A 9570-nucleotide genomic window follows, 5' to 3' on the forward strand; every position below is an offset into this window, starting at 1 on the left:
CTAGATTTATTTTCTTGGGTCGTTTTGCTCATCAAGAAAAAGCATCTTAATTTAAGAATTTTTAGATATTTTTACTGAAAACAAGACAAAAATACTAAGATTTATTTTTCTCAAAAATAATTTTTTGCAGTGTGGATAGTATAAAAAATCAAGAGGTTAATACTTAAAACAAGTAAAAAAAATATGTCAATGGGGTAAGAAAAAAATAAATAAATTGAGTATATTGAAATAAAATTGATGGAATTAAATTGATTTTTCTTACCCCAATGACAGATATTTTTACTAGTTTTAAGCAAATTTCTGTTGAAATTTCAGTATTATTGGGTGGCCAGTAACTTACGGTAGATTTACATTTGTGTTATTTACTGGCAACAGTTTGTTCAAAGATAAATGAACATTAAACATCAACATGTCTTTATATACAGAATAAAACTATAAAATAACAGCCTCATGCAAAGGATTCTGGGAAGCAAAATCTGAAAGCAAAAAACAGAAAAAGGTTGATGAGGATTTCTGGTTCCCAGAATACTTTCAATTTTAATTTATAATTTTATTCTGTAAAAAAGTTTAATGTTTAATGTTTATTTAACTTTGAACAAACTGTTGCCAGTACATAACAGTTGGAAAAACTACACTGCATAACTACACTTTTTTACAGAAAATAAACCTCTTTAATTGAATGTTTTTCAGTAAACAAGACTTCTTAAGCCACTTTGCTTATCAAGTATGGATCTCAATTTAAGAAATCTTAGATATTTATACTGGAAAACAAGACAAAAATACTATGCCAGACATTCATTTTTGCAGTGTAGTAATTGATATTCTCTCACAATAACAGTGACTGTGCTGACGATGAAGAGCATTCATTTCACTTAAACCTAATAAGAATTATTTATAGTAGCAGAGAGCATGCAAAGGGAATCAGATGGGAAACACATTAAGGGACCCCTCTACTGTAGCTCACCTTACACTGGACATATTCAATAACAAACTTTCCTGGAACCATACACACATACAAATGTAAAGGTATTTTTGATCATATATTATTCATTTATTTATTATATCTTATGTATATAATGCATATAAATGTGCAGGAAACATGCATGCGTTATGGATGTGCCAAAAAAGGAGACAAGTTTTTGGGAGACAACATACTTTGTAGGAATTTTGTGAATTAAAATGCACAAACCAGAAGCAATAATACCCAACACATGGAGAAGTAGGGCTGCAAAGCGGTTTCTGGTAAATTTCTGGAAACTTTACATGGCAACATAATTTGAGGAATGTTTTTGATATTTTAAAATGGAAACTGAAAGGAAGTTTATGGGAATTATTTGGAAATAAACTGTATCATAAACAAAAATAAATAAACATTTTGTTTGGTCATAAGCACACATGCATGCAAGGTAATACAAATTTTGAAGAATCCTGATACTTACGCTCATCAAGCCTGGATTTATTTGATCAAAAATTCTTCAGAAATGCACCCACCCTACTTTTAATGCACCACAGTTAAGGCATTTTTACATATACAATCAGTTATTTTACCATGAATAAAGAAACACACTACAAGTTTGGATTGGTGTGGTATGTGTTGGGTATGTGTATTATTATTATTATTATTGATATTATTTAGATTATTATTAATATTGTTATTATTATTATTATTGATATTATTTAGATTATTATTAATATTGTTATTGTTATTATTATTATTATTTAGATTATTATTAATATTGTTGTTATTATTATTATTATTATTGATATTATTTAGATTATTATTAATATTGTTATTGTTATTATTATTATTACTGTTATTATTATTATTATTTAGATTATTATTATTATTATTATTATTATTATTATTATTATTTATATTGTTGTTGTTGTTATTATTATTATGATTATTATTAATAAATTATTATTATGGGCATAAAAAATATTCCTATAATCATAACCATCTTTAAAATTATTATTGCTATTACTATCATTATTTTACATACTTTTATTCATTAAATTTATACTAATATGTATGATTTCTAAAGAATTTTTTTATCAGATAAATTCAGGCTTGATTAGCATAAGAGACTTCTTTTATAAACATAAAACATAGTAATGTGTCCAAATGTTTAAACAAACTTAGAGACACCAAATATTGACATTTGAGATTTCAGTAGTTATCACATAACTTTATCACATTGCATTCAATCTTTAAACTTGAAGTTAACCATTTCACTTTGCATTCTGGGTAGTCTGACAAAAAATAGCCAATAAAATCATGACGAGCAGTGGAAAGGAAGAGCAAGTCAAATGAGTTGCATTGTGGGAATTTAATACTCTGCACATGCGATGTATGCAGTACAGTATGTGCTTAGGCTATTTTGTGCATACAGGCAATTTGCATACTGTTCACATTAGCCTATACAAACACTGCAAAAATTGCACGACACCCCGCTACACCAAATTTAGCATCTGCATCTGTTATTCAATGCAAAATAGCATAACATTTTTCTAATAGCATGCAAGCGTTGTCATTTAACGTTCTAATTATATGTCCTGATATCTATATAAATGTGAACATCTTTAAGTTAAGAGTTGATGGGGGATCTTGACAGACAAGAATGCAGCCCTGAAACATAAGCTGGCCTGAGGAAATGGGTGAATGAACTTTTGCCTTCACCAGGAGTACCCACAGAGAAATCTCACGTGTGCTTCCAATTTTGCCCTTCTGAGATATTTGTTAGCATGCAATAGTGCCTGATTTATATGGTGAATGACATTTTATTTGAAAATTATGAATCACAACCTCTGTTTTCTTTTCTGGTTATTGGGGTCGTGTGGAGTGTTGGTGCCTCCTATCCCAACTTAGACTAAAGTAAGGGAAACACCCTGGACAGATGGTCAGTCCATTACAGGACTGAAACACATCCAACACTTTCACTCTCACCTAATTTAGCATAACGAATATCATAATATATACTTGAGGCACAAATGCATGTTTATAAGTAAATAAAAAAATAAAATAAAAATAAGAATATGTAATGCGATGTTTGTAAGAGTTTTATTAATAAAGCATAGGAAAAATAAACACACAAAAAGTAAAAAATAGCCAGACATTATGTTCTTGGGATCACATTTGGCATCAAATGTGTTTAATTTGTTGCCTCGGGGTCGTAGGTAAGGGTGGGATTCTGTTAGACAGCAATTCAACGGTGCATAGCTCGAACACACACAGTCGCAGCTCCAGCTTAGTACAAGAACGATGAAGGTCTCACAATCCACCCGACACTTCATCAACAGCATTGTCTTCTTCATCTGACATCATGTTAGCGGTGATTCCCCTTCAGAAACACACTTTGTCCACAGCCAGTACACTGGGTTTGACTTCAAGAGCTGAAAAAACAACTGTTGTATATAACAAGAACATCAGTACAGTTTAAACTAATGCAACAGAAATAAATAAAACAGAAACTAATTCTAACCTTTCTTACCCTCTTCCTCCTCTGGTGACTCCGTGCTGCGGCCACACCGGTTAGGTTGGTAATGTCTTGCAGGCCACTAGAAACAAGTGATTGGGTTTGTTAAAAGCAAAAATAGACACAACATAACTATACAGAAATAGCCAAAATAGAAATAACAATGAAAATGACTTACCAAAGGAATTTTTATCAAGGCCTTCAATTCCAAGTTTGTAGCCAGAGCTCTCACTAAAACTGAGGTGACCTTATGTGTTGAACTTAATCTATAGAAGCAAAATTTATTTGAAACAATACGTTTATTTGCTTTGTAAACAACAGAATGCATTTTAGGCTTTGGGCCCTATCTTGCACCCAGCGCAATTGACTTTGTCAGTGACGCATGTATCATTCGTATTTTGCGCCGGCGCACAGCGGGGTTTTTCCCTCCACAGATGCACGTCAGCAAACTAGGGAATGAACTTGCGCTCCCTGGGTGGTTCAGCGCAAAAAGGAGGCGTGTTGCGGCGCAAACCATCTCTTATGCTATTTTGCAGTTTCAAAAAACAATTGCGCTACTAACAAAAAAAAACTAGTCTAAAGTCAGTGGCGCGTTGCGCGTGGTTCATTATGCTATTTTAAGGGCGCATGCTTGACCATAATGTATAGCGTGCACAACGCGCATACACTTTGCTTATCTAATCTACACAGATGCAACAGTTATTTTTGCAAATCATAAATTGTTACACTTAAAAATATTAATACACGAGATAAGGGGAATCATAGTGGTGAGCATTGTGGTGATAGTTTTTATTTATTCTCATGCAAATAACGATTAAAATATTTTCATAACTTTGTTGTGTGGCTGTATTACGTTTATTTTATGTAAATAATAGTTAAAATGTTTTCATAAGAAACCTTAATGTATATGAACTTGATTTGTAAGAGTACTTTGGGGTTGGACCTTGCTTGCGTTTCTTGGGTCCGATTTCAAAGCCCCCAAACCCTTTCAGCGGTGAGGGTGGACGCAGCGATGTCCTCTGCTGGCGTCAAGTCCTGAGGCAGATCCACCTCCCGTTACACGGCGTGCCCGATTTATGCTGGCAAGCGTGGGATTCCCCCGTACAAGGACGTCGGTCTCCTCGGCTGTGAACCGCTCCTGGCGTGCGCCTGGTAAATCCGTCATAATAATAGCAACCCGCCATGGAACTTGCGCCCTTGCGTTTAAAGGGAATGTTGGCTAGCGTTCTGATTGGTTTATTTGACGTTACGCCCAAACCACACCTATGAATAATGAACCTACTTCAGACCAACCCCTTATTGATTTGCGCCCGGCGCAAGAGTTATTTCTCACGCCGGGAAAATAGCAACAGCGCCCAAGATCCGCCCACAAACTCACTTGCGCGTTGCGCTTTGCACTTGCGTTTCAGATCGTTAAAATAAAGCCCCTTATCTTTCATCCATACCTTTGCTCCTGGTGATAGTGCCTACAATTTGCCTCCGAGTTGTGTAGCAGACAGACTGCCTTCTACAAAATAGGAAAAAAAACTTTGTGGGTTATTTCATTAAAGGAATTTGAGCTTACCAAAATTTAAGGATTGTGCAGCTGCCCTTTTCTCTTCATCTCTTCAGTCGAGCAGTTGTTTGATTCGCATTGAGAGCGCTTTACTTCTTGTTTTCTTCTTCTTTAAAAAAAAAACACAATTTACAAGACTTAGCAAATTAGAAACATTCAATAATGCAAATCAAATTGCACAAAGATGAATAATAAACATAATATTCTTAATCTTACTTTATTTCATGTTGATGTCCTCACATCGCTGTCTCTGACTGGTTTGGATACTGGTTAGATAGACAAACAGACAGACAGACAGACAGAAAGACAGACAGACAGACAGATGGACGGAAAAACAGACCGACAGACAAACAGACAGAAAGAAAGATAGACAGACAGACAGATGGACGGAAAGACGGAAAGACAGACAGACAGATAGACAGACGGAAAGAAAGACGAATGGATGGACATACAGATGGACTGACAGACGAAGAGACAGACAGACAGACAGACAGATAGATGGACAGACAGAAAGACAGACAGACAGACAGACAGACAGACAGACGGATAGACGGATAGACAGATAGATGGATTTTTCACATACCGTTCAATATTGTTGCACCCGAGGCTCCAACAGCTGTGGTCACCCACGGCCGAGCCTGTAGCGTCTTCTTCACAGATCTTTAAGCCAGTATTTCAGTCATGCTAAAGACTCCTTTCACCGTGGTCGCCGTTATGGAGTACCACGGCCGAGCCTGTAGCGTCGTCTTCACAGATCTTTTTAGTCAGTATGTCAGTTGTGCTAGAGACTCAAGTCACCGTGGTCGCCGTCATGGAGTACCACGGCCGAGCCTGTAGCGTCTTCTTCGCAGATCTTTTTAGTCAGTATGTCAGTTGTGCTAGAGACTCAAGCCACCGTGGTCGCCGTTATGGAGTACCACGGCCGAGCCTGTAGCGTCTTCTTCACAGATCTTTTTAGTCAGTATGTCAGTTGTGCTAGAGACTCCTGTCACCGTGGTCTCCGTCATGGAGTACCACGGCCGAGCCTGTAGCGTCTTCTTCGTAGACCTTTTTAGTCAGTATGTCAGTTGTGCTAGAGACTCCTGTCACCGTGGTCTCCGTCATGGAGTACCACGGCCGAGCCTGTAGCGTCTTCTTCGTAGATCTTTTTAGTCAGTATGTCAGTCATGCTAGAGACTCAAGTCACCGTGGTCGCCGTTATGGAGTACCACGGCCGAGCCTGTAGCGTCTTCTTCGCAGATCTTTTTAGTCAGTATGTCAGTTGTGCTAGAGACTCAAGTCACCGTGGTCGCCGTCATGGAGTACCACGGCCGAGCCTGTAGCGTCTTCTTCGCAGATCTTTTTAGTCAGTATGTCAGTCGTGCTAGTGACTCAAGTCACCGTGGTCGCCGTCATGGAGTACCACGGCCGAGCCTGTAGCGTCTTCTTCGCATATCTTTTTAGTCAGTATGTCAGTTGTGCTAGAGACTCAAGCCACCGTGGTCGCCGTTATGGAGTACCACGGCCGAGCCTGTAGCGTCTTCTTCACAGATCTTTTTAGTCAGTATGTCAGTTGTGCTAGAGACTCCTGTCACCGTGGTCTCCGTCATGGAGTACCACGGCCGAGCCTGTAGCGTCTTCTTCGTAGATCTTTTTAGTCAGTATGTCAGTCATGCTAGAGACTCAAGTCACCGTGGTCGCCGTTATGGAGTACCACGGCCGAGCCTGTAGCGTCTTCTTCGCAGATCTTTTTAGTCAGTATGTCAGTTGTGCTAGAGACTCAAGTCACCGTGGTCGCCATCATGGAGTACCACGGCCGAGCCTGTAGCGTCTTCTTCGTAGACCTTTTTAGTCAGTATGTCAGTCGTGCTAGAGACTCCTGTCACCGTGGTCGCCGTTATGGAGTACCACGGCCGAGTCTGTAGCGTCTTCTTCACAGATCTTTAAGTCAGTATGTCAGTCGTGCTAGAGACTCACTTCACCGTGGTCACCATCATGGAGTACCACGGCCGAGTCTGTAGCGTCTTCTTCACAGATCTTTAAGTCAGTATGTCAGTCGTGCTAGAGACTCACTTCACCGTGGTCACCATCATGGAGTACCACGGCCGAGCCTGTAGCGTCTTCTTCGTAGACCTTTTTAGTCAGTATGTCAGTCGTGCTAGAGACTCCTGTCACCGTGGTCGCCGTTATGGAGTACCACGGCCGAGTCTGTAGCGTCTTCTTCACAGATCTTTAAGTCAGTATGTCAGTCGTGCTAGAGACTCACTTCACCGTGGTCACCATCATGGAGTACCACGGCCGAGCCTGTAGCGTCTTCTTCGTAGACCTTTTTAGTCAGTATGTCAGTCGTGCTAGAGACTCCTGTCACCGTGGTCGCCGTTATGGAGTACCACGGCCGAGTCTGTAGCGTCTTCTTCACAGATCTTTAAGTCAGTATGTCAGTCGTGCTAGAGACTCACTTCACCGTGGTCACCATCATGGAGTACCACGGCCGAGCCTGTAGCGTCTTCTTCACAGATCTTTAAGTCAGTATGTCAGTCGTGCTAGAGACTCACTTCACCGTGGTCACCATCATGGAGTACCACGGCCGAGCCTGTAGCGTCTTCTTCGTAGACCTTTTTAGTCAGTATGTCAGTCGTGCTAGAGACTCCTGTCACCGTGGTCGCCGTTATGGAGTACCACGGCCGAGCCTGTAGCGTCTTCTTCGCAGATCTTTTTAGTCAGTATGTCAGTTGTGCTAGAGACTCAAGTCACCGTGGTCGCCGTTATGGAGTACCACGGCCGAGCCTGTAGTGTCTTCTTGGCAGATCTTTTTAGTCAGTATGTCAGTTGTGCTAGAGACTCAAGTCACCGTGGTCGCCGTTATGAAGTACCACGGCCGAGTCTGTAGCATCTTCTTCGCAGATCTTTTTAGTCAGTATGTCAGTTGTGCTAGAGACTCCTGTCACCGTGGTCGCCATCATGGAGTACCATGGCCGAGTCTGTAGCGTCTTCTTTGCAGATCTTTTTAGTCAGTATTTCAGTCGTGCTAGAAAGGTCGCCATCATGGAGTACCACGGCCGAGCCTGTAGCGTCTTCTTTGCAGATCTTTTTAGTCAGTATGTCAGTCATGCAAGAGACTCAAGTCACCGTGGTCACCATCATGGAGTACCACGGCCGAGCCTGTAGCGTCTTCTTCGCAGATCTTTTTAGTCAGTATGTCAGTTGTGCTAGAGACTCCTGTCACCGTGGTCGCCATCATGGAGTACCATGGCCGAGTCTGTAGCGTCTTCTTCACAGATCTTTTTTGTCAGTATGTCAGTTGTGCTAGAGACTCCTGTCACCGTGGTCGCCATCATGGAGTACCATGGCCGAGTCTGTAGCGTCTTCTTCACAGATCTTTTTAGTCAGTATGTCAGTTGTGCTAGAGACTCCTGTCACAGTGGTCGCCGTCATGGAGTACCACGGCCGAGTCTGTAGCGTCTTCTTCACAGATCTTTTTAGTCAGTATGTCAGTTGTGCTAGAGACTCCTGTCATCGTGGTCGCCATCATGGAGTACCATGGCCGAGTCTGTAGCGTCTTCTTCACAGATCTTTTTAGTCAGTATGTCAGTTGTGCTAGAGACTCCTGTCACCGTGGTCACCGTCATGGAGTACCACGGCCGAGTCTGTAGCGTCTTCTTCACAGATCTTTTTAGTCAGTATGTCAGTTGTGCTAGAGACTCCTGTCACCGTGGTCGCCATCATGGAGTACCACGGCCGAGCCTGTAGCGTCTTCTTCGCATATCTTTTTAGTCAGTATGTCAGTTGTGCTAGAGACTCCTGTCACCGTTGTCACCGTTATGGAGTACCACAGCCGAGTCTGTAGCGTCTTCTTCACAGATCTTTTTTGTCAGTATGTCAGTCGTGCTAGTGACTCAAGTCACCGTGGTCGCCGTTATGGAGTACCATGGCCGAGTCTGTAGCGTCTTCTTCACAGATCTTTTTAGTCAGTATGTCAGTTGTGCTAGAGACTCCTGTCACCGTGGTCACCGTCATGGAGTACCACAGCCGAGTCTGTAGCGTCTTCTTCGCAGATCTTTTTAGTCAGTATGTCAGTTGTGCTAGAGACTCCTGTCACCGTGGTCACCGTCATGGAGTACCACGGCCGAGCCTGTAGCGTCTTCTTCACAGATCTTTTTTGTCAGTATGTCAGTCGTGCTAGTGACTCAAGTCACCGTGGTCGCCGTTATGGAGTACCATGGCCGAGTCTGTAGCGTCTTCTTCACAGATCTTTTTAGTCAGTATGTCAGTTGTGCTAGAGACTCCTGTCACCGTGGTCACCGTCATGGAGTACCACAGCCGAGTCTGTAGCGTCTTCTTCGCAGATCTTTTTAGTCAGTATGTCAGTTGTGCTAGAGACTCCTGTCACCGTGGTCACCGTCATGGAGTACCACAGCCGAGTCTGTAGCATTTTTTTGTGCATTGCTTTAATCTGCCTGTAAGTCGTGCTAGCGACTAACCAGGGCCAAGCCTCTAGCATCTTTTTTGTGTATTGCTTTAATCTGCATGTTAGTCATGCTAGTGACTAACCGCGGCAGA

General features: G+C 41.2%; 1 long non-coding RNA gene across 3 annotated transcripts; it reads right to left on the reverse strand.

The window, feature by feature from the left end:
* Positions 1–3078: 3078 nt before the first annotated feature.
* LOC135781873 (uncharacterized) lies at positions 3079–5307 on the reverse strand. 3 transcript variants are annotated; one of them, XR_010545286.1, is made up of 4 exons: positions 5248–5307; positions 4922–5140; positions 3492–3742; positions 3079–3405 (listed from the first exon to the last, which is right to left on the reverse strand). It is a non-coding gene; the product is annotated as an uncharacterized lncRNA (long non-coding RNA). The 3 variants fall into 3 exon arrangements; XR_010545287.1 differs by having other exon boundaries at positions 3492–3558; positions 3655–3742; positions 4922–5289; XR_010545285.1 differs by having other exon boundaries at positions 4922–5289.
* Positions 5308–9570: the final 4263 nt, after the last annotated feature.

Source organism: Paramisgurnus dabryanus, chromosome 23 (genome assembly GCF_030506205.2).
Source record: "Paramisgurnus dabryanus chromosome 23, PD_genome_1.1, whole genome shotgun sequence".
Classification (NCBI taxonomy): Eukaryota; Metazoa; Chordata; class Actinopteri; order Cypriniformes; family Cobitidae; genus Paramisgurnus; species Paramisgurnus dabryanus.